Genomic DNA, 26,072 nt, shown 5'->3' with positions numbered 1-26,072 from the left:
TCAATCCTATTGGCTGATTGCAACAGCCAATAGGATTTTTTCAACCTTAATTCCGATCTACTAGATCTACAGGGACAAATCTATATTTTGAAATGTTCGATAGATGAATATGATAAGAATCGGATAACTAGTATTTGAACAAATAGTACATCTGTGAAAGACATCATTTTCTTTTCACTCACCTTAATGAAGTAATAAATGTAATTTTCATATTAGTGGTCTAGTCTTCTCATTTGGATATATATTATTTTGACTTTTTTACAATAAGTTTTTTTTCATGCAAAATATGTATTTTTAAAGCATATGTACAAATTGTGTTATATAATTTATATTTATATCAATAATAATTGAAGTTACTTTGACAATCACTGAAGGATCCGGCAACATTCCAGCCCTGTATGAGCAGGATGATGGTAAATCCATTTACTCATTCATACATCATTAAAGGTATATTATACAAAGATTTTCTGATCATGATTATGATAGAGCATTCAATCAATGTACTCCTCTAATTATATATATTTATTTTAGTAATTTAATATTAAAATCTCAACGCTTCTTAGTCTACACTTTTGTGTTTCAGAACATGGATAGCACATGTTAATTTTTGTAAAAATTTAGACAACAATCATCCAGTAATACACACATGACAAGCATTCAATGTTCTGTGTACTATGCTTTTGTTCCTGGTTTACAAAATACAGATAAGTACATTTAAATATTAAACCTAGAAAATTATATATTTACTTAAAATTGCATGCGCCATCAAAATAATGAAAATCATTAATTGTGTTCAGTATCTCTTTAATGCAACATTGATGTGCGTACTTGATCACCAGTAACACATGTTTGAAATATTAGATTTTAATGTGTACACAACATAATATGTTTTACAGATATGGATGTTATATGTGTGACGGAGGAGAATGTGGTTCCCTTGGTGTCTGATGGTACGTCAAATATATATATATATATATATATATATATATATATATATATATATATATATATATATATGTATATAACGTGTATTTTGTAGAAATTATATATTTGGATAAAAATAATGTCTACATCTTGGTCCTGTTAAAATGTATTAGCAGATTAAGTTTCAAATACACTACTGCCCCCTTTCTATATCATGCAGCAGGAACATAGAAATTAAGAATTTGTTTTTAGTTAGGTATAAATTGACATGCATATTACATCTAATCCCACAATAATCATCTTATAATTGTACAGACAGTCATTGCTATTCATCTGAGTGCCTAGATGCAGACCAGCTTGTTATGTCATTAGTGTTAAAGGTAGCCATTTTTAAGTATACATAAAAGCCATTTCTATGTATACATAAAACATAATCATGTTGAAAATCCTTGATTTAATTTCATGATGCATGATCTGTAAAAGGTGCACAAGTACGTTTGCATATTCATCTAAGCTTTGATTTTAACATGATTTATGTGTAGACTGTCCATTTCACTAAGGCAAACATTAATATTTCTCTAACCTAAAATTTTCAAGTCTGAATATGTTTATTAATATTGGGATGACATACAATTAATCCTAATATAAAAGATATATTCTTAAAACATACTATGAAAATGTAATGTCAGATAGCATTCTATTCTTAATAGGTAATAGGAAAGGTACTGTCTACTGTGTAAATGTTTAGAATAGTAATTAATTGAACCATCAAGGTTAAAAAAATTAAATTTAACATTACCAAGGCAATCATCTTATTATATTTTGCCATCAGTGCTTACCTTGTTTCGAAGCCTATGTGGAGTGGCCATTTATATTTGCTCTTATGAAACACTTCCATATTATCCAATTAGTGGACTCTCATAAGTCAATCCACGGGCATGTGTCTTAAGTACTCTATGTTGTTCACATTTAATAATGCACTCTACATGTGATCCAATGACAAGTACATCACATAAGAGACGGACCTCTATGGCTTTTAAATATCAAATGCATACATGTGTACTGATATATATTATCAAAAAGAGAAATGTAATATTGTTAAATCATAAAGATTAACACATAATGGGGCCTTTGCAACATATGCATTTTAATGTATGGATCAAACGTTCAAGAATAAGTCCCAGTGAGCAAACATTAGAGTTTCAAGGATCAATTTCAAAAGATTCAAAATTAGACTTGCTTCAAATTAATTAAGACCTTTAAACATTCATTACGGTGACTTTGTCTCATTTGTGAGCAAAATAAATAATTACATATTTCCAATGATAATGAATATTCATTTTAAATGTAAAACATATTTTATATAATATTTGTATTGAAACAATTGTATAATAAATTTCAGATGGACCATCCACTTCTGGGCATCACCCTGCCACACCTTCCAAACCTCCCCCCCCCCCCCCTCGCCACTCTTCCCATCATTCCCATCCTGCCACTTCCAAAACTTCCCCCCCTGCCCCCCATCGCCGCTCTCCCCTTCTTTTCCATCTTGCTCCTGCCCCACCTACACAGGCATCAACTGCACAGGCCCCACATTCCCCACCTGTGCATGCCCCAACTGAGCAGGCCACACCTCCCCCACCTGCCCAAGCCCCACATGCCCCACCTGTGCATGCCCCACCTTGCCCCATCCATCCTGCTCACCAACCCATTTACCCTGATCCTCACCTTCCTTAGCCTGGGTATCCTGTTCTCCTTCACAGCCACAGATGTAAGTCATTACAAATCAACATTAGACCATACATTCTTAAAGGGACATTATACTGATCTAAGTATACCTACATTTATTTGGAATAGAAAACTTTATTTTTAAAACTTTTATTTCTGATATGAATGTAAATGTTTCATATTTACATTCTTTTAAATTATTATCCACATTTTTTTTTATAAAAATGATATTGCCTGGATGTTTGATATCAATTATGTAAATATTCATATTTATGTTTTATTTAATCACAGCCCCTTTCCCTGTGTGTCATAAACCAAATAAATAATAATTTGTCGATAGGGTTTTTATTTGATATCTTTATGGTTTATCTATGAAGAGCATATTTAATGTGTAATCTTCTTCAATATAGTATATTTTATTCTAATCATGATTTGTATTTAAATTAGTACAATGTCCCTTTGCTATATTTTGATTCTGTTCTGTCATTTATATTAATTCTGAATTATTTTTTTGGGTTGGTTGACGCTAGAGACTCTAGGTAGATTGGAGGGAACCATGCTGAGTTGCCATCAGCAGCTGGGAATGATGCAGGATTCCATGGTTCTGCAGCTGCGGCTTAATCACCTTATGCTTAATTGCATGATCCATATGGAGGCAAGGCTGCAAGCTGCAGCAGCAGAACCTCAGGCTGAGGAACGTGAGGAGGAGGCCCCAGAGGGTGGAGAGTCTGGAGATGCCCCAAGGGAGCATGAGTAACTCCTCCATCAAATTTATTGGTGTTAATTTGTTGCCTGTTGGCTATGTTCTCATATTGTTATTGTTTTTTTATGTTTGTGCCTGTTGCACTTTGTTTGCCCTTGTCAGATGGCTCCAAAGGGGCTGTGTCGGCCTTTGTTTGCCAATGTCAACTCCCTCCAAGGGCTGTGATGCACTATGTCACCTTGTCAGATGGCTCCAAAGGGGCTGTGTTGGCCTTTGTTAGCCCTTGTCAACTCCCTCCAAGGACTGTGATGCATTATGTCACCATGTCAGACGGCTCCAAAGGGGCTGTGTTGGCCTTTGTTTGCCCTTGTCAACTCCCTCCATGGACTGTGATGCACTATGTTACCTTGTCAGATGGCTCCAACGGGGCTGTGTTGGCCTTTGTTTGCCCTTGTCAACTCCCTCCAAGACTGTGATGCACTATGTCAGATGGTTCCAAAGGGGCTGTGTTGGCATTTGTTTACCCTTGTCAACTCACTCCAAGGACTGTGATGCACTATGTCATCTTTTCAGATGGCTCCAAAGGGGCTGTGTTGGCCTTTGTTTGCCCTTGTCAACTCCCTCCAAGGACTGTGATGCATTATGTCACCTTGTCAAATGGCTCCAAAGGGGCTGTGTTGGCCTTTGTTTGCCCTTGTCAACTCCCTCCAAGGACTGTGATGCACTATGTCACCTTGTCAAATGGCTCCAAATTGGCTGTGTTGGCCTTTGTTTGCCCTTGTCAACTCCCTCCAAGGATTGTGATGCACTATGTCACTTTGTCAGATAGCTCCAAATGGGTTGTGTTGGCCTTTGTTTGCCCTTGTCAACTCCCTCCAAGGACTGTGATGCACTATGTCACCATTTCAGATGGCTCCAAAGGGACTGTTTTTTTCATTCAGATTTATTAAATTATATTATTTAATTATGTTTTTTATGACCTTCATAAATAATATTTATCATAATAAAAACAATCTTTTAATTAAAATGTTATATTTATTAATTATTTATTAATGTCATTTCTAATAAAAGTGATTTTATGTTGATAATTCTTAAGTGATGCTGAGAGATTTCATTGTGAATCTAAATGTTACAACTATGTTCTAACAAATATCTTCTGATGTTAAATGTTATATCTTACCTTCCACATATATAAAAATCTGCACATGTCTAATGCAATAACAAGTTTTCTCAATAAATCCACAAATACTGATAGTCACGAAATGTTACCATAATAACTAACATACACAACTATATAAACATGTACACGGCGAGATATCACGCTCCTTTCACAACTTTTTTAGCCACACCGAAAAGGAATTTACGGGCTTGCTAACAAATAGAAAAAAGCCTAACAGATGGTATAACCTGTGATGTACAAATTGATCAATTGGCCACGGATCTGATATTGACATCATTAGCACACAGAATAGTATCACTATAGATTCGGCAAAATACTACGCCCCCTTTCAGCATACATCACGAGATAGCTGGCCAATTATAAATGAGCATTACTATTAAACAGTTTTACTAAGTCATTTCAGACTGCCCTATCAATACTCTACCACCCTCTGACATGACCGCACGTGACCCATATTTCCACAAATAGCGTACTTCCCTTCTTCCCACGACAGTGAGGCTCTGGAGTGGTCAAATGCCTCCTCAGACGTATCCTCATTGGAGATGTTTGGGGAAGAGGAGGAGGAGGAATACTTTGAGTGATTGGGGGTTGACCAGTCAGAGTAGGAGATGGTGGAGGCACAGGAGATGATGGTCCAGGAGCTGATGGTCCAGGCTCTTGTGGTCTTCCCATTTCTGCATATGGTCTACTTGCCACCTCCCGGAGGACCTGAAATATATTATTTAGAACATTTACAATATTTGTTTGTCCTTCTATCAGGGTGTTCACTGCATTGGTCATAAACTGTGTGTGTGCCTGTTGTGCCCTCCGGGAGTTCTGCATTTCCTGTAGGAAGACCCTCATCAGCTCCACCTCGGACATTGTGGGGGGATGTTCTCATCAGGGGGAGCTGCTGCACGGGGGGCTGCTGCATGGGTATCTTCTGAAGGGGTATACTCCTGTTCTTTCTGAGGTGGTGTGTCACCTTCTGTACCACTCTCATGCCTGGGTGAAGGAGGAGCATGTTCCTGCTGTGTTTCTTCCTCACCAGCCTCAGACTCTGTATATTTTAAAATTAAAGAAATAAGAGAAATTAGCACAGTTCCAAATAAGGATGTAAATGTTATATTTGAAAGTGTATTGATGAGGCTGCCTTAGTAAATCAATTTTATTCAAAAGAAATCATTGCGATTTATGTATTTGAAAACCCATCTTTCGGATATCTAGATGGTCAATATTAATGTATTTTTGTGTGCATCTTAAATATGTTTAAATGCACACATAGGGGTCTATTTATGATAGTGCGGATGGACATGATATGATTTAGTGTATCATGTCTGCCACACATCGATAAATGCCGACAGCATACACTGTCGGCATTTATCATTGCACCAGCAGTTCTGGTGAACTGCTGGTGCAATGCTGCCTCCTGCAGATTCACGGCCAATCGGCCGCTAACAGGGGGTGTCAATCAAGCCAATCGTATTCGATCGGGTTGATTTCTGTCCGTCGCCTCAGAGAAGGTGGACAGGTTATGGAGCAGCAGTCTTTACACCACTGCTTCATAACTTCTGTTTCCGTCAAGGCTGAAGGCATGCCAGAAACACGGTTCCGGTATTGATCCCTCCTTTTATACCTCCTTCGATCCTGACTAGAGCCACCTCGGAGATGTTAGGGTGCAGCATTTCCTCCCAGCGGCTGTAGACTAAAGTCTGCTCCGGGTCGCCACCGGTCCTGGTATTCGATTGCCTCTCCTTCAACATTTTTTTATTGAGCTCACTTTTGCAGTCACAGTAGCTGTGCTGTATAGATTTCAAGTCCCTCCTGAACTCCCCCACTGCGTTGACAGCATCCCTGATCTCCTCCCACAACCTTTCCTTCATTGCAGGGGTGGCCTTCGGTGCCTGCAGCCTCCTAGCCCTCTCCATATAGGCCATTATAAGGGTCTCCTTCTCCTCCTTGGTATACCTCTCCTTCCTCTGCCTGGGCTTCCCTTGTGATGCGAGCCTCTGTTTCCTGGATTGTATTGCGCCCTCTCTGTGCTCCTGCTTTGTCCCACTGGGCCCAGCCACTTGTTTGTCTTCAACAATGTGGCTTGGCCCACACACCCTGACCTCTCTCCCTTCCTCTCCCCCTTCCTCTCTAATTCCTCTCCCCCTTCTTCTCCCACTCTCCTCCCTAATCTCCTCAATCTACTGCCTCATCTTGTCCCTAATCTGCTGCCTAATCTCCTCCCTAATCTCTCTTCCCTACTCCTCCTTCCCACCATACCTTTTCAGAAGGTGAAAGTGCACAAATGAAAGGGGGTCAAAGCAATGAAATAAAAGTAAAAAGTGCTCAAAGTGTGAATGGGTTTTAGAAAATAGGGTAAGGTGTAGTAAGAAACAGACAAATGTATACAAAAGGACTAAATGAGGGTGTGTAAACAATAAATTGGTCTAAAAAGAACAAAATATAACTATGAGATGGGTATAGGTTTAAGGGAATGGGGTATGGAGTGTATGTGTGTGTATGTAGTGTTACTGCTATGTGGTTTTTATGTATTGAATGTGTTTGCATGTAAATGACAGTAAATATGTTTAACTATGTGTAAGGAATGAAAAACGAAGCAGCACTCGCACACTCACCCACACAGATTTGTACAGAAACTCTCTCTCACTATCTTTCTCTCACTATCTCTCTCTCACTATGTCTCTCTGACTATCTCTCTCTGACTATCTCTAACCTCCAACACCTAGACCTGTACCTGTCTCGAAAAAGCAATACAGTCAATGAAGCCATGTTCAAAGCGTGCTTATATACCCTATGCAAATGCTTAATGATGTACCGGTTTGCAAAGTAAAAGAGGTCCAGGTGTGCTTTGTGAAGATTTGTATGTGTGTAATGTGGAGTAGTTGTTTGAATTTGCGCATGCTCATATTGAGTTTCTAAATCCACATATGTTTTTAAGGAATGTGCATAGTGCGATGATCTCATAGTGATCGTTTGCATAACATTATCATAATTTAGTATTGTAAAATCAAAATTATAATTTCTCCAAGATTGGTGTGTCCGGTCCACAGCGTCATCCATAACTTGTGGGAATATCTCTTCCCCAACAGGAAATGGCAAAGAGTACAGCAAAAGCTGTCCATATAGTCCCTCCTAGGCTCCGCCCACCCCAGTCATTCTCTTTGCCGTTGCACAGGCAACATCTCCACGGAGATGGTGAAGAGTATGTGGTGTTTAGTTGTAGTTTTTTATTCTACTATCAAGAGTTTGTTATTTTAAAATAGTGCTGGTATGTACTATTTACTCTGAAACAGAAAAAGATGAAGAGTTCTGTTTGTGAGAGGAATATGATTTTAGCAGCAGTAACTAAAATCGTTTGCTGTTTCCACATAGGACTGTTGAGATGAAATAACTTCAGTTGGGGGAAACAGTTAGCAGACTTTTCTGCTTAAGGTATGACTAGCCATTTTTCTAACAAGACTGTGTAATGCTGGAAGGCTGTCATTTCCCCTCATGGGGACTGGTAAGCCATTTTCTTAGTCTCAAACAGAATAAAGGGCTTAATATGGGCTATAAAACTGGTAGACACTTTTATGGGCAAGATCGATTGCTTTATTTGGGCATTTTATAAAGCTTGATGTTAATATTCACACTTATAAACTTTGGGGAACGTTTTTTTTAACGTCAGGCACTGGTTTAGACACCTTTTCAGTCAGGAAGGGCCTTCCCTGTAGTAGGCTGAGCCTCATTTTCGCGCCATTACTGCGCAGTTACTTTTGAGAGCAGGACATGCAGCTGCATGTGTGTGGGTCTGAAAGTAGTTGAAAAGGTTCCTAGAAGGCTTCATTTGGTATCATATACCCCCTGGGTTTGGTAAAGTCGCAGCAAAGGCTGTAGCTGGGACTGTAGAGGGGTTAAAATTGTAACCGGCTCCGGTTTCTTCATTTTAAGGGTTAAAGGTCTCAAATTTGGGGTGCAATGCTTTGAATGCTTTAAGACACTGTGGTGAAAATTTGGTTAAATTTGAACAATTCCTTCATAGTTTTTCACATATTCAGTAATAAAGTGTGTACTGTTTAAAATTTAAAGAGACAGTAACGGTTTTGTTTAAAAACGTTTTTTGTACTTTATTGACAAGTTTAAGCCTGTTTAACATGTCTGTGCCTTCAGATAAACTATGTTCTGTATGTATGGAAGCCAATGTGTCTCCCCCTTCAAAATTGTGTGATAATTGTGCCATAGCGTCCAAACAAAGTAAGGACAGTACTGCCACAGATAGTAAAGTTGCCCAAGATGATTCATCAGATGAAGGGAGTAGACATAGTTCTACATCATCTCCTTCTGTGTCTACACCAGTTTTGCCCACGCAGGAGACCCCTAGTACTTCTAGCGCGCCAATGCTTATTACTATGCAACAATTGATGGCAGTAATGGATAACTCCATAGAAAATATTTTATCCAAAATGCCTGCATATCAGAGAAAGCGCGATTGCTCTGTTTTAAACACTGTAGAGCAGGAGGGCGCTGATGATAATTGCTCTGTCATACCCTCACACCAATCTGAAGGGGCCATGAGGGAGGTTTTGTCAGATGGGGAAATTTCAGATTCAGGTAGAATTTCTCAACAGGCAGAACCTGATGTTGTGACATTTAAATTTAAATTAGAGCATCTCCGCGCACTGCTTAAGGAGGTGTTATCTACTCTGGATGATTGTGACAACCTGGTTATTCCAGAAAAATTGTGCAAGATGGACAAGTTCCTAGAGGTTCCGGTGCACCCCGACGCTTTTCCTATACCCAAGCGGGTGGCGGACATAGTGAATAAGGAGTGGGAGAAGCCCGGTATACCTTTCTGGGGTCGAAAAATTATTTCCTATGGTCGACCCCAGAAAGGACTTATGGCAGACAGTCCCTAAGGTCGAGGGGGCAGTTTCTACACTAGCCAAGCGCACTACTATTCCTATCGAGGATAATTGTGCTTTCAAAGATCCTATGGATAAAAAATTGGAGGGTTTGCTTAAAAAGATTTTTGTACAGCAAGGTTACCTCCTGCAACCTATTTCGTGCATTATTCCTGTCACTACAGCAGCGTGGTTCTGGTTCGAGGAACTAGAAAAGTCGCTCAGTAGAGAGACTCCGTATGAGGAGGTTATGGACAGAGTTCACGCTTTTAAGTTAGCTAATTCCTTTATTTTAGATGCCGCTTTGCAGTTAGCTAGATTAGCTGCGAAAAATTCTGGGTTTGCAATTGTGGCGCGCAGAGCGCTCTGGCTAAAGTCTTGGTCAGCGGATGTATCTTCCAAGACAAAATTGCTTAATATCCCTTTCAAGGGTAAAACTCTTTTTGGGCCAGAATTGAAAGAGATTATCTCAGACATCACTGGGGGTAAGGGCCATGCCCTCCCACAAGATAGGCCTTTCAAAGCCAAGAATAAGTCTAATTTTCATTCCTTTCGCAATTTCAGGAACGGACCGGCCTCCAACTCTGCAGCCTCTAGACAAGAGGGTAATGCTTCGCAAACCAAACCAGCTTGGAAACCGATGCAAGGCTGGAACAAGGGTAAGCAGGCCAAGAAACCTGCTGCTGCTAACAAAACAGCATGAAGGAGTAGCCCCCGATCCGGGACCGGATCTAGTAGGGGGCAGACTCTCTCTCTTCGCTCAGGCTTGGGCAAGAGATGTTCAGGATCCCTGGGCACTAGAAATAGTTTCTCAGGGTTATCTTCTGGAATTCAAGGAACTACCCCCAAGGGGAAGGTTCCACATGTCTCACTTATCTTCAAACCAAATAAAGAGACAGGCATTCTTACATTGTGTAGAAGACCTGTTAAAAATGGGAGTGATACACCCAGTTCCAACCGTGGAACAAGGAATGGGGTTTTACTCAAATCTGTTTGTGGTTCCCAAAAAAGAGGGAACTTTCAGACCAATTCTGGATTTAAAGATCCTAAACAAATTTCTCAGAGTGCCATCGTTCAAAATGGAAACCATTCGAACGATTTTACCTACAATCCAGGAGGGTCAATTTATGACTACCGTGGATCTAAAGGATGCGTATCTACATATTCCTATCCACAAAGATCATCATCAGTTCCTAAGGTTCGCCTTTCTGGACAAACATTACCAGTTTGTGGCTCTCCCATTCGGGCTAGCCACTGCTCCAAGGATTTTCACAAAGGTACTCGGGTCCCTTCTAGCGGTTCTAAGACCAAGGGGCATTGCAGTGGCACCTTACTTGGACGACATTCTGATACAAGCGTCGTCTCTTTCAAAGGCAAAGGCTCACTCAGACATCGTTCTGGCCTTTCTCAGATCTCACAGATGGAAAGTGAACATAGAAAAAAGTTCCCTGTCTCCGTCGACAAGAGTTCCTTTCTTGGGGACAATAATAGATTCTTTAGAAATGAAGATTTTCCTGGCAGATGTCAGAAAGTCAAAACTTCTAAGCGCTTGTCAAGTTCTTCATTCTGTTCCACGTCCTTCCATAGCTCAGTGCATGGAAGTAGTAGGGTTGATGGTTGCAGCAATGGACATAGTTCCCTTTGCGCAAATTCATCTAAGACCATTACAACTGTGCATGCTGAAACAGTGAAATGGGGACTATACAGACTTGTCTCCAGTGATTCAAGTAGATCAGAAGACCAGAGACTCACTCCGTTGGTGGCTAACCCAGGACCACCTGTCCCAGGGAATGAGTTTCCGCAGACCAGAGTGGGTCATCGTCACGACCGACGCCAGTCTAGTGGGCTGGGGCGCGGTCTGGAACTCCCTGAAAGCTCAGGGGCTATGGTCTCGGGAAGAGTCTCTTCTCCCGATAAACATTCTGGAACTGAGAGCGATATTCAATGCTCTCAGGGCTTGGCCTCAACTAGCAAAGGCCAGATTCATAAGATTCCAATCAGACAACATGACGACTGTTGCTTACATCAATCATCAGGGGGGAACAAGGAGTTCCCTGGCGATGAGAGAAGTGACCAAAATCATAAAATGGGCGGAGGATCACTCCTGCCACCTATCTGCGATCCACATCCCAGGAGTGGAAAACTGGGAGGCGGATTATCTGAGTCGTCAGACATTCCATCCGGGGGAGTGGGAACTCCACCCGGAGATCTTTGCCCAGTTGACTCAATTATGGGGCATTCCAGACATGGATCTAATGGCGTCTTGTCAGAACTTCAAGGTTCCTTGCTACGGGTCCAGATCCAGGGATCCCAAGGCGACTCTAGTGGATGCATTAGTAGCGCCTTGGACCTTCAACCTAGCTTATGTGTTTCCACCGTTTCCTCTCATTCCCAGGCTGGTAGCCAGGATCAAGCAGGAGAGGGCCTCCGTGATCTTGATAGCTCCTGCGTGGCCACGCAGGACTTGGTATGCAGACCTGGTGAATGTCATCGGCTCCACCATGGAAGCTACCTTTGAGACAGGATCTTCTAGTACAAGGTCCATTCGAACATCCAAATCTAGTTTCCCTTCAGCTAACGGCTTGGAAATTGAACGCTTGATTTTATCTAAGCGTGGGTTTTCGGATTCTGTAATAGATACTCTGATACAAGCCAGAAAACCTGTAACTAGGAAGATTTACCATAAAATATGGAAAAGATATATCTGTTGGTGTGAATCCAAGGGATTCTCATGGAGTAAGATCAAAATTCCTAGGATCCTTTCTTTTCTCCAAGAAGGTTTGGATAAGGGATTATCAGCGAGTTCTCTAAAGGGACAGATTTCTGCTTTATCTGTCTTATTACACAAACGACTGGCAGCTGTGCCTGATGTTCAAGCTTTTGTTCAGGCTTTGGTCAGGATCAAGCCTGTTTACAGACCTTTGACTCCTCCCTGGAGTCTGAATTTAGTTCTTTCAGTTCTTAAAGGGGTTCCGTTTGAACCTCTACATTCCATAGATATCAAGATGTTATCTTGGAAAGTTCTGTTTTTGGTTGCTATTTCTTCTGCTAGAAGAGTTTCTGAGTTATCTGCTCTGCAGTGTAATCCGCCCTATCTGGTGTTCCATTCAGATAAGGTTGTTTTGCGTACTAAACCTGGTTTCCTTCCAAAGGTTGTTTCCAACAAGAATATTAACCAGGAAATAGTTGTGCCTTCTTTGTGTCCGAATCCAGTTTCAAAGAAGGAACGTTTGTTACACAATCTAGATGTAGTTCGTGCTTTAAAGTTCTATTTAGAAGCAACAAAGGATTTCAGACAAACGTCTTCTCTGTTTGTCGTTTATTCTGGCAAGAGGAGAGGTCAAAAAGCTACTGCTACCTCTCTTTCCTTTTGGCTGAAAAGCATCATCCGATTGGCTTACGAGACTGCCGGACGGCAGCCTCCTGAACGCATCACAGCTCACTCTACTAGGGGTGTGGCTTCCACATGGGCCTTCAAGAACGAGGCTTCTGTTGATCAGATATTTAAGGCAGCGACTTGGTCTTCCCTGCACACTTTTGCCAAATTCTACAAATTTGATACTTTTGCTTCTTCGGAGGCTATTTTTGGGAGAAAGGTTTTGCAAGCCGTGGTGCCTTCCGTTTAGGCAACCTGATTGGCTCCCTCCCTTCATCCGTGTCCTAAAGCTTTGGTATTGGTTCGCACAAGTTATGGATGACGCCGTGGACCGGACACACCAATGTTGGAGAAAACAGAATTTATGCTTACCTGATAAACTTTCTCCAACGGTGTGTCCGGTCCACGGCCCGCCCTGGTTTTTTAATCAGGTTTGATGAATTTATTTCTTTAACTACAGTCACCACGGCACCCTATAGTTTCTCCTGTTTTTCTCCTGTCCGTCGGTCGAATGACTGGGGTGGGCGGAGCCTAGGAGGGACTATATGGACAGCTTTTGCTGTACTCTTTGCCATTTCCTGTTGGGGAAGAGATATTCCCACAAGTTATGGATGACGCCGTGGACCGGACACACCGTTGGAGAAAGTAATTTATCAGGTAAGCATAAATTCTGTTTTTGATCATATCTTATTTGTGGTCCAGGAGCTGATGGTCCAGGCTCTTGTGGTCTTCCCATTTCTGCATATGGTCTACTTGCCACCTCCCGGAGGACCTGAAATAAATTTAGAACATTTACAATATTTGTTTGTCCTTCTATCAGGGTGTTCACTGCATTGGTATAAAACTGTGTGTGTGCCTGTTGTGCCCTCCGGGAGTTCTGCATTTCCTGTAGGAAGACCCTCATCAGCTCCACCTCGGGCATTGTGGGGGGATGTTCTCTTCAGGGGGAGCTGCTGCACGAGGGGCTGCAGCATGGGGGGGCTGCTGCATGGGAGACTGCTGCATGGGTATCTTCTGCAGGGGTATCCTCCTGTTCTCTCCGAGGTGGCGTGTCACCTTCTGTACTACTCTCATGCCTGGGTGAAGGAGGAGCATGTTCCTGCGGTGTTTCCTCCTCACCGGCCGCAGACTCTGTATATTTAAAAATTAAAGAAATAAGAGATATTAGCACAGTTCCAAATAAAGATGTAAATGTTATATTTGAAAGTGTATTAATGAGGCTGCCTTAGTAATTCAATTTTATCCAAAATAAATCAATATGATTTATGTATTTGAAAACCCATCTTTCGGATATTTAGATTGTCAATACTAATGTATTTTTGTATGGGTCTTAAATATGTTTAAATGCACACATAGGGGTCTATTTATGTAGTGTATCATGTCCGCCGCACATCGATAAATGCTGACAGCATACGCTGTTAGCATTTATCATTGCACCAGCAGCTCTGGTGAACTGCTGGTGCAATGCTATAAACACTACGAGATTAATTGCGCTAAAAATCTGACCATATATTGATATTACCTTATTTGTATTTTAGAATGTAGTATATATACACACCCACTTATACTGTATTTGCTGTGTACTCGTACTTATTAAAAGCTTGTTAAGTACTTAATATATGCCATAAGAAGAAAATCTAAAATCAAAAAAGAAAAATGTAATAATAGTAATAAGATGAAATGAAGTAATTAAATGATAATAATTACCCCCCAAAAATGCTGTTAATGAAGAAAAAGATTGAAGTTTGGAGCCCTTGACAAGGTTTTCCTTTAAGTTACAGGAAGAGTCGTAGTGCCAAATCTGTGCAGCCTTAATCCAGCTAGGTATTCCCAGGACCTTGGCTCAGATGAAGTAACATAGAAGTGAAAAAAGAAATTGCGCACAAGGCAAGACTCAAGTGAAAAGATTTATTACAAAATGTTGCACACGCAAACATTATTGCACTTACTAGATTCATAATTAAAAATGCATTCAAATGGAGCGATGTGTTCCTACAGCTGCCTCTGTCTCACATATAAGGGCACAGTTGGTCTGCCTTTCTTATAGCTGTAGCAGGTAACGTCAGGCAAGGTTTCCGGATCCTATGCCAGGATACTCTGTAGCTGGTGGGGACAAGGGAGCTTGTAAGTCACTATCAACTCCAGGTGATATGCAAAAGCCTAACGCGTTTCCCCTGATCTGCGGCCGGGCATCTTCAAGAGGCAAGATAAAAGATGGATATCCCCGCTATTGCGCATTTTCTATTTTAAAGGCATGTTGGCCAATCATAATAGAGGGGTGTGTTAAGCGGCCAATCGTAATGGGAGGTGTGTTTGGTAACTCCATCTATGTATTCGTTCACAACAAATGTTTAACATAACATATATGGCACACATATTAACCTATTATACTACAAAACATCAATTTAAACAGTTTACAACGTAAAAACATTTGTCTTATAAAAAACATTTTTTAAGTGCTAAACTACAAAAGTTTATACTATGCGTCGATGTTCTAATATTGTTACAAGTGAAATTATTATCCATTATTTTCATCTGATCAGTTTACGTGGGGCAATGGCGTTGTGAAGTTTGATACGCTATTTTTAAAGAACAAACTATTTATTAAACCCCACTTGTATAGAATTAATATAGAAAAAGAATATAATACAAAATTCTTCTATAACAAAAATTGATAGTGAGATAAATTTACAGTACTCTAATGACCTGCATGGTTTTAACTAGTTGAATACCAGCATATTTTAAAATGAATTACGAAATTTGTACAGGCCCTAGTCCTGTATTTAGCTGAACATAGAGCATTTGCACTGTTATAGATAGTGAGGAAGGCTGAATATTTAGCTTAAACGATACAATAGGAGAGAATGAATTGACATTTCAAGGGGTTACTTTAAAACTTTAAAAATGTTGTTGCGTTATCTACAATGGTAATGAAACAGTTTGGGAAATTAAAATTAAATATATAAAAATATTTTTTGTAATGTTTTTAAAAATTATAGAAATTGCCAAAAATAATATTTATGGCAATTTTAAAATAAACCAAAAGAGCAGCAAAAACGGACAGTAGGCAAACTTATGTATGTGCAATGATGAGTAACTTCATAGCAACTAATAATACATATATGAATAAATATATATATATATATACACTAGTTTGTGTTAATCTATGTAAAATATATTTTGATATTGAGATATATTAAAATCTAGATTTTTTTAAAAAAAAAATTCTAAATGTTTTTTCCAAAATTGAATAGCTTATGTTATGAGTAAGTTAAAATTTAAAATTTCATTCACATGAAGGGTGCTACATCTATGTCGATATTAAGATCTAGAGGCTGTAATGTTTTTAGCCTATAGATCCATTTAGTCACTAATTTTCTTAATTCAAGTAACCTATTGGGTTTTGATTGAGGAACCCAATTTATAATCTGTATTTTCAAAGAGCTTGGATTACTTCCATGCAGTCCAGGAAATGTTTAGTAACGCTGTGTTTAACTAATTTTTCTTTAATATTATAAATATGTTCGTTAATTCTACGCCTAGCTTTCCTTTTAGTGCGGCCAACATATAAAAGGCCACACCCACATTCTAATAAATGTACAATATATGTAGAATCACAATTGCTTTTGAACATGATGTTAAATGTTTCTGTTGATTCACTATTGTGAAAAGTTGGTGCTTTGTTTATGTGTTTACACATATTGCATCTCATATTACCTTTCCACTCTTTTAACCAGTTGTCACTCCCTTTATCATTATCTTTCTTTTTGTCAAATGGTTTAATTTTGCTTGGGGCCAGTATATTTCTGAGACTTTTGCCTTTCTTATAAGTAATAGTAGGTTTAATGTCTAGGTGTTGCCCTAGGAGGGGATCAGATCTTAATAGAGGCTAGTGTTTCTTAAGAATATTTTCTAACTTCTTGGAGCCTTCATTAAAGGTGGTAATACATCTTATAGGATTACTTTTAATAGATTGCCTCCTGCAGATTCGTCGCCAATCGGCCACTAGCAGGAGGTGTCAATCAAACCAATCGTATTCGATCAGGTTGATTGCTGTCTCTGTCGCCTCAGAGCAGGTGGACAGGTTATGGAGCCGCAGTCTTTACACCGCTGCTTCATAACTTCTGTGTTCGGCTTCAACAATGTGGCTTGGCCCACCCACCCTGACCTCTCTCCCGTCCTCTCCCCCTTCCTCTCTAATTCCTCTCCCCTTCCTCTCCCACTCTCCTCCATAATCTTCTCAACCTACTGCTTCATTTCATCCCTAATCTGCTGTCTAATCTCCTCCCTAATCTCCTCCCTAATCCCTTCCCTACTCCTCCTTCCTGCCATACCTTTTCATAAAGGGAAAGTGCACAAATGAAAGGGTGTCAAAACAATGAAATTAAAGTAAAAAGTGCTCAAAGTGTGAATGGGTTTTAGCAAATAGGGTAAAGCGTAGTAAGAAACAGACAAACGTATAAAAAAGGACTAAATGAGGGTGTGTAAACAATAAATTGGTCTAAAAAGAACAAAATATAACTATGGGATGGGTATAGGTTTAAAGGGAATAGGGTATGGAGTGTATATGTGTGTATGTAGTGTTAATGCTATGTGTATGTATTTATTGAATGTGTTTGTGTGTAAATGAAAGTAAATATGTTTATGTGTAAGGAATGAAACGCAAAGCAGCATTCGCACACTCACTCACACAGATTCGTACACAAACTCTCTCTCTATCTCTCACTAGCTCTCTTTAACTATCTCTCTCTCACTATCTCTCTCTCTCACTGTCTCTCTCTGACTATCTCTAACCTCCAAAGCCTAGACCTGTACCTGTCTCGAAAAAGCAATATAGTCAAGGAAGCCATGTTCAGAGGGTGCTTATATACCCTATGCAAATGCTTAATGATGTACCGGTTTGCAAAGTAAACGAGGTCCAGGTGTGCTGTTGTGAAGATTTGTATATGTGCAATGTGGACTGGAGTAGTTGTTTGAATTTGCGCATGCTCATATTGAGTTTCTAAATCCACATATGTTTTTAAGGAATGTGTATAATGCGATGATGTCATAGTGATCGATTGTTGTTTGTACATTTGATATGATTATTATTTGTGTCCATTAAGCTGTATGTGTAATGTGACAGAGCAATGTGTAGTTCTTGCGATATCGAGTGTTAGATGAAAAATCAGATTTTTTTCTGTTTACATTGATCTCTATGGGGGAATCCATTATGCGGCCGTGATTGCGCAAGTGAAATATAAACGTGGTATTCATGTTAACGCGATGCGTAATGACGTTCTTTTCAGACTTGTAATACCTACGTTACGGAGAGTGTGCAATAAACATTGCACATGTGCTATTCGCGCACAGCCATAACGCAAAACTCGTAATCTAGGTGTGTATTTGTAGTTTTATGCATTTTATTTGCACATGATGTATATTGGATAGTTCTTTTAGTTTGGATTGGAGGCCATAGGCTATATAGTTGTATTGTATAGTATTGGTGACACTATTGTGCAATGTCTATATGTATTATTAGGCTGTCAAAGTATTTTTTAATAAGTCTTGCTCTATTAATGATTGAGGGATTATATTGAGTGTAACTGTACTATTAAATGTATTTTTAATGTTTTTGTACCATTCTTTAGTCGAGCGTAACAATTAACAAGAGCTCTGAAGTCGCGCTATCCAGCTACACGTTAAATTCAATCACGCTCAAGCGAACACATTTACTTTCAACTCGTAATATGCGGGCTACTTCCGACACGCACAAAGAGGGATGAATCCCTTTTCACTTGTTAGTGCACCACTAATAACCTAGCCCTTTATATATCATGACACAACTGAGTTATCAAAATATCAAAGTATTTAATATCCCTCATAAACTTTCAATAGCCATTCAAGACTTTAAAATCAAGGGTAGTGATATCCTATGTTTACAAGAAACCCATTTTAAAAGAAGTTATGTGCAGTAATTCTAGTTCTTTCTAGACCTGGTGCATTTTCACAGTTGTCACCACCAAAAAATTTTTTTATGGTGTTAGCAACCTGATATGTAAATTATTGCCTTTCAAGTTAACTACTTTGAACGTGACAGGGAAAGGCGTTTTTTTAGGTTTGCAAAGAATTTTGTATGGTATAAATATATATGCTCCTAACACACCAAGTGCCATTCTTTCAAATGATAACTGATGTAATGATAAAATTTGCTAAAGGGGACTTACTTATGTCATGTGACTTTAACATGCGTCTTAATAACTCTCTGGATAGTTCCAATCACAATATTAATACCCCAAAGCACCTGCTGGTCAGTATGGTCTAACCTTCACTTATTGACACTTTATGATAAGTGGCGGCAAGTGTATCCCCAAGTGCAGGACTATCATTTCTTTTCGAATCCGAATAAAACACTCAAGACTAGATTATATTTTATGTTACCATCTTCTACTGAAATACTTAGCTAATTCTATAATAATACCTACGACTTAATCAGACCACTCAGTAGTTTATAGCAGCTTTAAATGGCCCTCCAAACGTCTATGGTCTTTTTAGTGGAGACTTAAAGATACCTTACTCCTTGACCTAGTTGATAGAATGGTCTATAAAATATATTTTTTTCTCAGGATACAGCATGGATAAAGTAGAGTATTTTCTGTATAAGTTTAGCTAGGTTAACCCAAAGTAGAACAAAATTGAGTGAGCTATTGGGTGTTAGGGCTCAAAAAATAGCATTCAGGGTTAGACATAAATATTTTGTGGAGGGGAACAGGGCAAGTATGCTGCTTGCAAGGGTGCTTAAGCAAAAGCAGAATTGCTCTTCCAGTATTTACTAAAGGAGGGAGGGGGAAAGATCTTTTTTTTTATAATTTATTTATAATCCAAATCATGTCACAATCCAATATCAAATGAATAAACAAAGAAGAAAAAGGGACACATATTGCAATATTACAGAAATGATAAATAAAAATAAAAAGTATTAGAACACATAAACATCTTACATATTCTCTTACTATATGTAGCATAACTACCTATTTACAGAAATCAATATTTAGATTAAACAATATAGAGAATCAATATATATCCTACCAATCCTCATCATACCCATGATTTGGTGACTATTAAAACATATACCCCCCCACCCCGGTGAAAAAATAATTTAATAAAACTTAGTGTGCCAATCCCTAACATTCTGTTGACTTTGCATGTCATGCATGGAATGGAATCATGATTTTAAAATAAATAAATAATATATTAATGTACTCTCCTCTCTCTCCCCTCCCCCCAACCCTTAGATCCGTCCCTAACTCTGATATCTATGATAATAAGATTTGAGTATCTATCCTAACATCCGGCAACCAGATTTGAGGGAGGAAGCCCTCCACCAACCGAACAAGAAAGGTTTTGAGATCTCCTTATGGATGCAATACAGTAAATTGAAGTTGTACTGCTATTGGCCATGCTAAAATAATTTTCTTCCATTTAGGAAAAAATGCTTTTATGTGCAGCTCAGATTTTTTTTTTATATCATGCAGCTCCATTGTCATTTGTAGATACACTTAGTGTATACAATATACAATTAGTTCAGCTATGCTAGGAGCAGTTGAAGCCTTCCAGCCTCTTAGTATGAGATTACGTGTAGCCAAAATGACAGTGTTAATCAAGTTTTGCTCACCAGCATTGGTATGGAGTTGTTCAAAATATAGGAAAAAACTGAAAAACTGAAATTAAGATCCTATTATCAAGATACTTATTCAGCCAATAATTCATTTTGTACCAGAGTTGTCTAATTTTAGTGCATGATCACATGCAGTGCAAAATATCTGTCCTTTCCCTTCTGCATTTGCAGCATACATTATTCTGTTGTTGTTTTTTTGGACCATTTTGAGATCCTGTGTGGAGTCAGATAATAGTTATTGATTAATTTAAGTTGTTACTCCCTCCAACTTACTGACTTCGTAGCTGATTCGGCAAGTCTGATACATAATAGTATATTCTGTTATTGTTGGAAAAAGTTTCATTAAGCTTTTTAATATGCAATTGTCCTCTCCGTACAAGTAGGGATTTATACCAGAAATAAATAGAGTGTGTACCTGCAGTGTATAATTTAAGCCCTTTAGGTATCACTTGTGAGCCCCATCCAAACCCATACAGCTGTTGTATCTGTCTATAATAGTTCCTCACCTGAAGATATGCATAGAAATTCCTTACTGGCAGTGCAAATTTCAACAATATATTTTCATACGATTTAATTATTTCTGTGTCATCCTGTTTAAGTTGCACTAAATAATCAATTTCTTTCAAATGCCATTTTTTAAATACAATGTTACACCAGATAAGAGTGGTGGCACTGAGCAAGTATGCACAGTATATGCTGTGAGCCTGACACACAGGCTGGCAGTGGCAGGCTGGCCTGGCAACTGAAATTAGATGACACTAGCAGACTGATGTAAAAAAATTTTTTTTTTTAATTTACACTACTGTTACACCAGATATGACTGGTGGCACTGAGCAAGTAGGCACAGTATATGCTGTGAGCCTGACACACAGGCTGGCAGTGGCAGGCTGGCCTGGCAACTGAAATTAGATTACACTAGCAGACTGATGTAAAAGTTTTTTTTTTTAAATTTACACTAATGTTACACCAGATATGACTGGTGGCACTGAGCAAGTAGGCACAGTATATGCTGTGAGCCTGACACACAGGCTGGCAGTGGCAGGCTGGCCTGGCAACTGAAATTAGATTACACTAGCAGACTGATGTAAAAGTTTTTTTTTTTAAATTTACACTAATGTTACACCAGATATGACTGGTGGTGGCACTGAGCAAGTAGGCACAGTATATGCTGTGAGCCTGACACACAGGGTGGCAGTGGCAGGCAGGCAACTGCTATTAGATTACACTAGCAGACTGATGTCAAAGTTTTTTCTTTTAAATTTACACTACTGTTACACCAGATATGAGTGGTGTGGCACTGGGCAAGTAGGCACAGTATATGCTGTGAGCCTGGCACACAGGCTGGCAGTGGCAGGCAGGCAACTGCTATTAGATTACAAAGAAACACCCCCCCAAAAAAAACGACTGATATAGCCCTAAAAAGGGCTTTTTGGGGTGCTGTCCTTACAGCAGAGATCAGATGAGGACTGTAGTGGACACTGAATACACTAGCCTAGCTATAGATTTCCCTATTAAATTAGCAGCAGCTACACTGTCCCTCCTCTCACTAGCAATGCAGCTTCCGAATGAATCTAAAATGGCTGCTGTCCATGAGGTGTAAGGGTCTGGGAGGGAGGGTCTGCTGCTGATTGGCTGGAATGTGCCTGCTGACTGTGAGATACAGGGTCAAAGTTTAGGCAATGATGACGAATAGGGGGCGGATCGAACATCGCATATGTTCGCCCGCCGCTGCGAACGCGAACAAGCTATGTTCGCCAGGAACTGTTCTCCGGCGAACTGTTCGCGACATCACTAATATTGGGTAATATATGTGCAAAACAGCCAATACAGTTTACAGTTTAGTTTTTTATATTTTAAAGTTGCACTTCTGTTTGTTTATGAAACTTGGTTTTATTTAATTTTAAGTTTAATAAAGATGTTATATATCACAACGGCTAAATCTGTATCTGTATTGCATGTTTAAACCATAATACCATAAATAAAAGCAGGTGTTATGTTTACTCCTGGAGTATTTAACCAGTTTGCAAATTATAGAGAAATGCTTTTCTTTCATGTAATTGGCAAGAGTCCATGAGCTAGTGACGTATGGGATATACAATCCTACCAGGAGGGGCAAGGTTTCCCAAACCTCAAAATGCCTATAAATACACCCCTCACCACACCCACAATTCAGTTTTACAAACTTTGCCTCCTATGGAGGTGGTGAAGTAAGTTTGTGCTAAGATTTCTACGATGATATGCGCTTCTCAACCTGATTCCTCTCAGAGTACAGTGAATGTCAGAGGGTTGTGAAGGGAGTATCACCTACTGAATGTAATGGTTTTCCTTGCGGAAGATGTATTTCATAGGTTCTCTGTTATCGGTCGTAGAGATTCAGCTCCTACCTCCCTTATTCAGATTTACGATATACTCTCATATTCCATTACCTCTACTGATAACTGTTTCAGTACTGGTTTGGCTATCTGCTATATGTGGATGGGTGTCTTTTGGTAAGTATGTTTTCATTACTTAAGACACTCTCAGCTATGGTTTGGCACTTTATGTATTAATATAAAGTTTTAAATATATGTATTGTACTTATATTTGCCATGAGTCAGGTTTATGTATATTTCCTTTTGCAGACTGTCAGTTTCATATTTGGGAAAAGCATATTTAGGAAAATATATATTTTTTTCTTACCTGGGGTATAGTCTTTTTTCTATTGACTGTTTTTTCATTAAATTTTGCGGGCAAAATTAGGCTTGCAAGGGCTCAAAAAAGTTTATTACGTCATTCTTGGCGTAAGAATTTTTTTGGCGTGAAGTTACGTCCGATGACGCAAATTCATCATTTTCGGCATCTTAGTTGATGCTGAGTTCCTTGCACAAGGTTGTGTCTTCAAATACGTAATTTCCTGATGTTGTTAGCGCCAAAACATTTTCAGTTAAGTTGTGCGTCATACTTGGCGCCAAATGATTTCATTATTTAAAACCCCATTCCTATGTGCCTCTTGCCTTTTTGTATGTTAGAGGGCTATGCTGTTTGCATTTTTTTCCCATTCCTGAAACTGCCATATAAGGAAACTGATAATTTTGCTTTATATGTTGTTTTTTCTCTTACATTTACAAGATGTCTCAATCTGATCCAGTCTCAGAAACCACTGTTGGAACCTTGCTGGATGATAACAGTTCTACCAAAGCTAAGTACATTTGTTGTAAATTTGTGGAGATTATATCTCCAGCTGTGGTATGTAATAGTTTTTACATGCAGAGAATGTGTACATCAGTAATAGTACTATGCCTGTTGTTCCTTCAACATCTAATGTACAAGATATACCTGTGAATATAAATGATTTTATTGCTGATGAGATTCAGAAGGATTTGTCTGCTATCCCGCCTTCTAATAAACGTAAAAGGTCTTTTAAAACTTCTCATAAAGTTGATGGAATTTCAAATGACCGACAACATACTGAATTATCCTCTTCTGACGAGGATCTATCTGATTTAGAAGATCCTTCTTCAGATATTGACACTGACAAATCTACTTTTTTTTTAAAAATAGAGTATATTTGTTCCTTGTTAAAAGAAGTGTTGATTACATTGGATATTGAGGAAACTAGTCCTCTTGATATTTAAACTAGTAAATGTTTAAATTCTGTTTATAAACCTCCAGTGGTTCCTCCAGAGGTTTTTCCAGTTCCTGATGCTATTTCTGATATGATTTCTAATTAATGGAATAGGCCTGGTACTTCTTTTATTCCTCCTTCAAGGTTTAAAAAATTGTATCCTTTGCCAGCAGTTATTTTGGAGTTTTGGGAAATATCCCCAAAGTTTCAAATTTAAGTTGATGGGGCTATTTCTACTCTTGCTAAATGTACTACTATTCCTATGGAAGATAGTACTTTCTTTTAAAGACCCTTTAGATAGGAAACTTGAATCTTATCTAAGGAAAGTTTATTTATATTCAGGTCATCTCCTCAGGCCTGCCATTTACATGGCTGATGTTGCAGCTGCATCAACTTTTTGGTTGGAAAGGTTAGCTCAACAGGAAACGGATCCTGATTTGTCTAGCATTGTTCACTTGCTTCAACATGCTAATCATTTTATTTGTGATGCCATTTTTGATATCATCAAAATTGATGTTAAATCTATGTCTTTAGCTATTTTAGCTAGAAGAGCTGTGTGGCTTAAATATTGGAATGCTGACATGGTACTTTACTATCTCTTTCTTTCCAAGGTAATAAGTTATTTGGTTCTCAGTTGGATTCAATTATTTCAACTGTCACTGGGGGAAGGGAGTTTTTTTGCCTCAGGATAAAAGACCTAAGGGTAAATCTAAATCTTCTAACCACTTTCATTCCTTTTGACAAAATAAGGAACAGTAACCTAATCCTTCTCCCAAAGAATCTGGTTCCAATTGGAAACCTTCTTCAAGTTGGAGTAAATCCAAACCAAAGCCAGCCCCCAAGTCTGCATGAAGGTGCGGCCCTAATTCCAGCTCAGCTGGTAGGTGGCAGATTAAGATTCTGTCCAAAATAATTGGATTCAGAGTATTGTCTCTCAAGGGTACCGAATAGGATTCAGAGTAAGACCTCCTGTGAGAAGGTTTTTACTCTCACGCCTCCCAGTAAATCCAGTAAAGGCTCAAGCTTTTCTGAAGTGTGTTTCAGACCTGGAGCTTTCAGGGGTAATCATACCAGTTCTGTTTCAGGATCGGGGTCTGGGGTTTTATTCAAATCTATTCATTGTCCCAAAGAAAGAAAATTCTTTCAGGCCAGTTCTGGATCTGAAAATTTTGAATCGTTATGTAAGAGTGCCAACTTTCAAAATGGTGACTGTAAGGACTATTCTGCCTTTTATTCAGCAAGGGTACTATATGTCCACAATAGACTTACAGGATGCATATCTTCATATTCTTATTCATCCAGACCATTATCAGTTTCTGAGATTCTCTTTTTAGACAAGCATTACCAATTTGTCGCTCTTCCGTTTGGCCTAGCGACAGCTCCAAGAATCTTTTAGAAGGTTCCCGGTGCCCTACTCTCTATAATCAGAGAACGCAGTGTCACACTCCACTTTCACCTTCCGGGTTTCCAGCTGGTCTTTCTTTGTGCTCAGTTGCCTAGCAACGTCTCGCACATTCTGAGCTATCCCATGCTGCTGACGTCAGGCTGGGTTCATATCCGGGTGAGACGATCCTCTGGTGTCCGTTTGTGTGTTTAAACTTCTGTGGCTTTTCGTGAGTACTTTAAACTGTTTGCTATTTGACTTCTGTTACCGGACCTCTGCCTTATCTACCTTCTTGTTTGCCTTCTCCAATCCTGCTTGATAATTTGTTATGAACTTTTGCCTGTCTGACCACGCTGTTGTTTAACCCTCAAACTGCCTGATTACAAGTTGCCTAACTCTGCATTACTGACCACGCTGTGCTAAACCCTTTAAACTGCCTGATTACAAGTTGCCAAACTCTGCATTACTGACCACGCTGTTGCTTAACCCTCAAACTACCTGATTACAAGTTGCCAAACTCTGCATTACTGACCACGCTGTGCTAAACCCTCAAACTGCCTGATTACAAGTTGCCAAACTCTGCATTACTGACCACGCTGTTCTTTAACCCTCAAACTGCCTAATTACAAGTTGCCAAACTCTGCA

This window comes from Bombina bombina, chromosome 1 (assembly GCF_027579735.1).
Source record: "Bombina bombina isolate aBomBom1 chromosome 1, aBomBom1.pri, whole genome shotgun sequence".
In the NCBI taxonomy this organism is placed as follows: domain Eukaryota; kingdom Metazoa; phylum Chordata; class Amphibia; order Anura; family Bombinatoridae; genus Bombina; species Bombina bombina.
The sequence above is the reverse complement of the archived record's forward strand: the minus strand, read 5'-3'. Positions refer to the sequence as shown.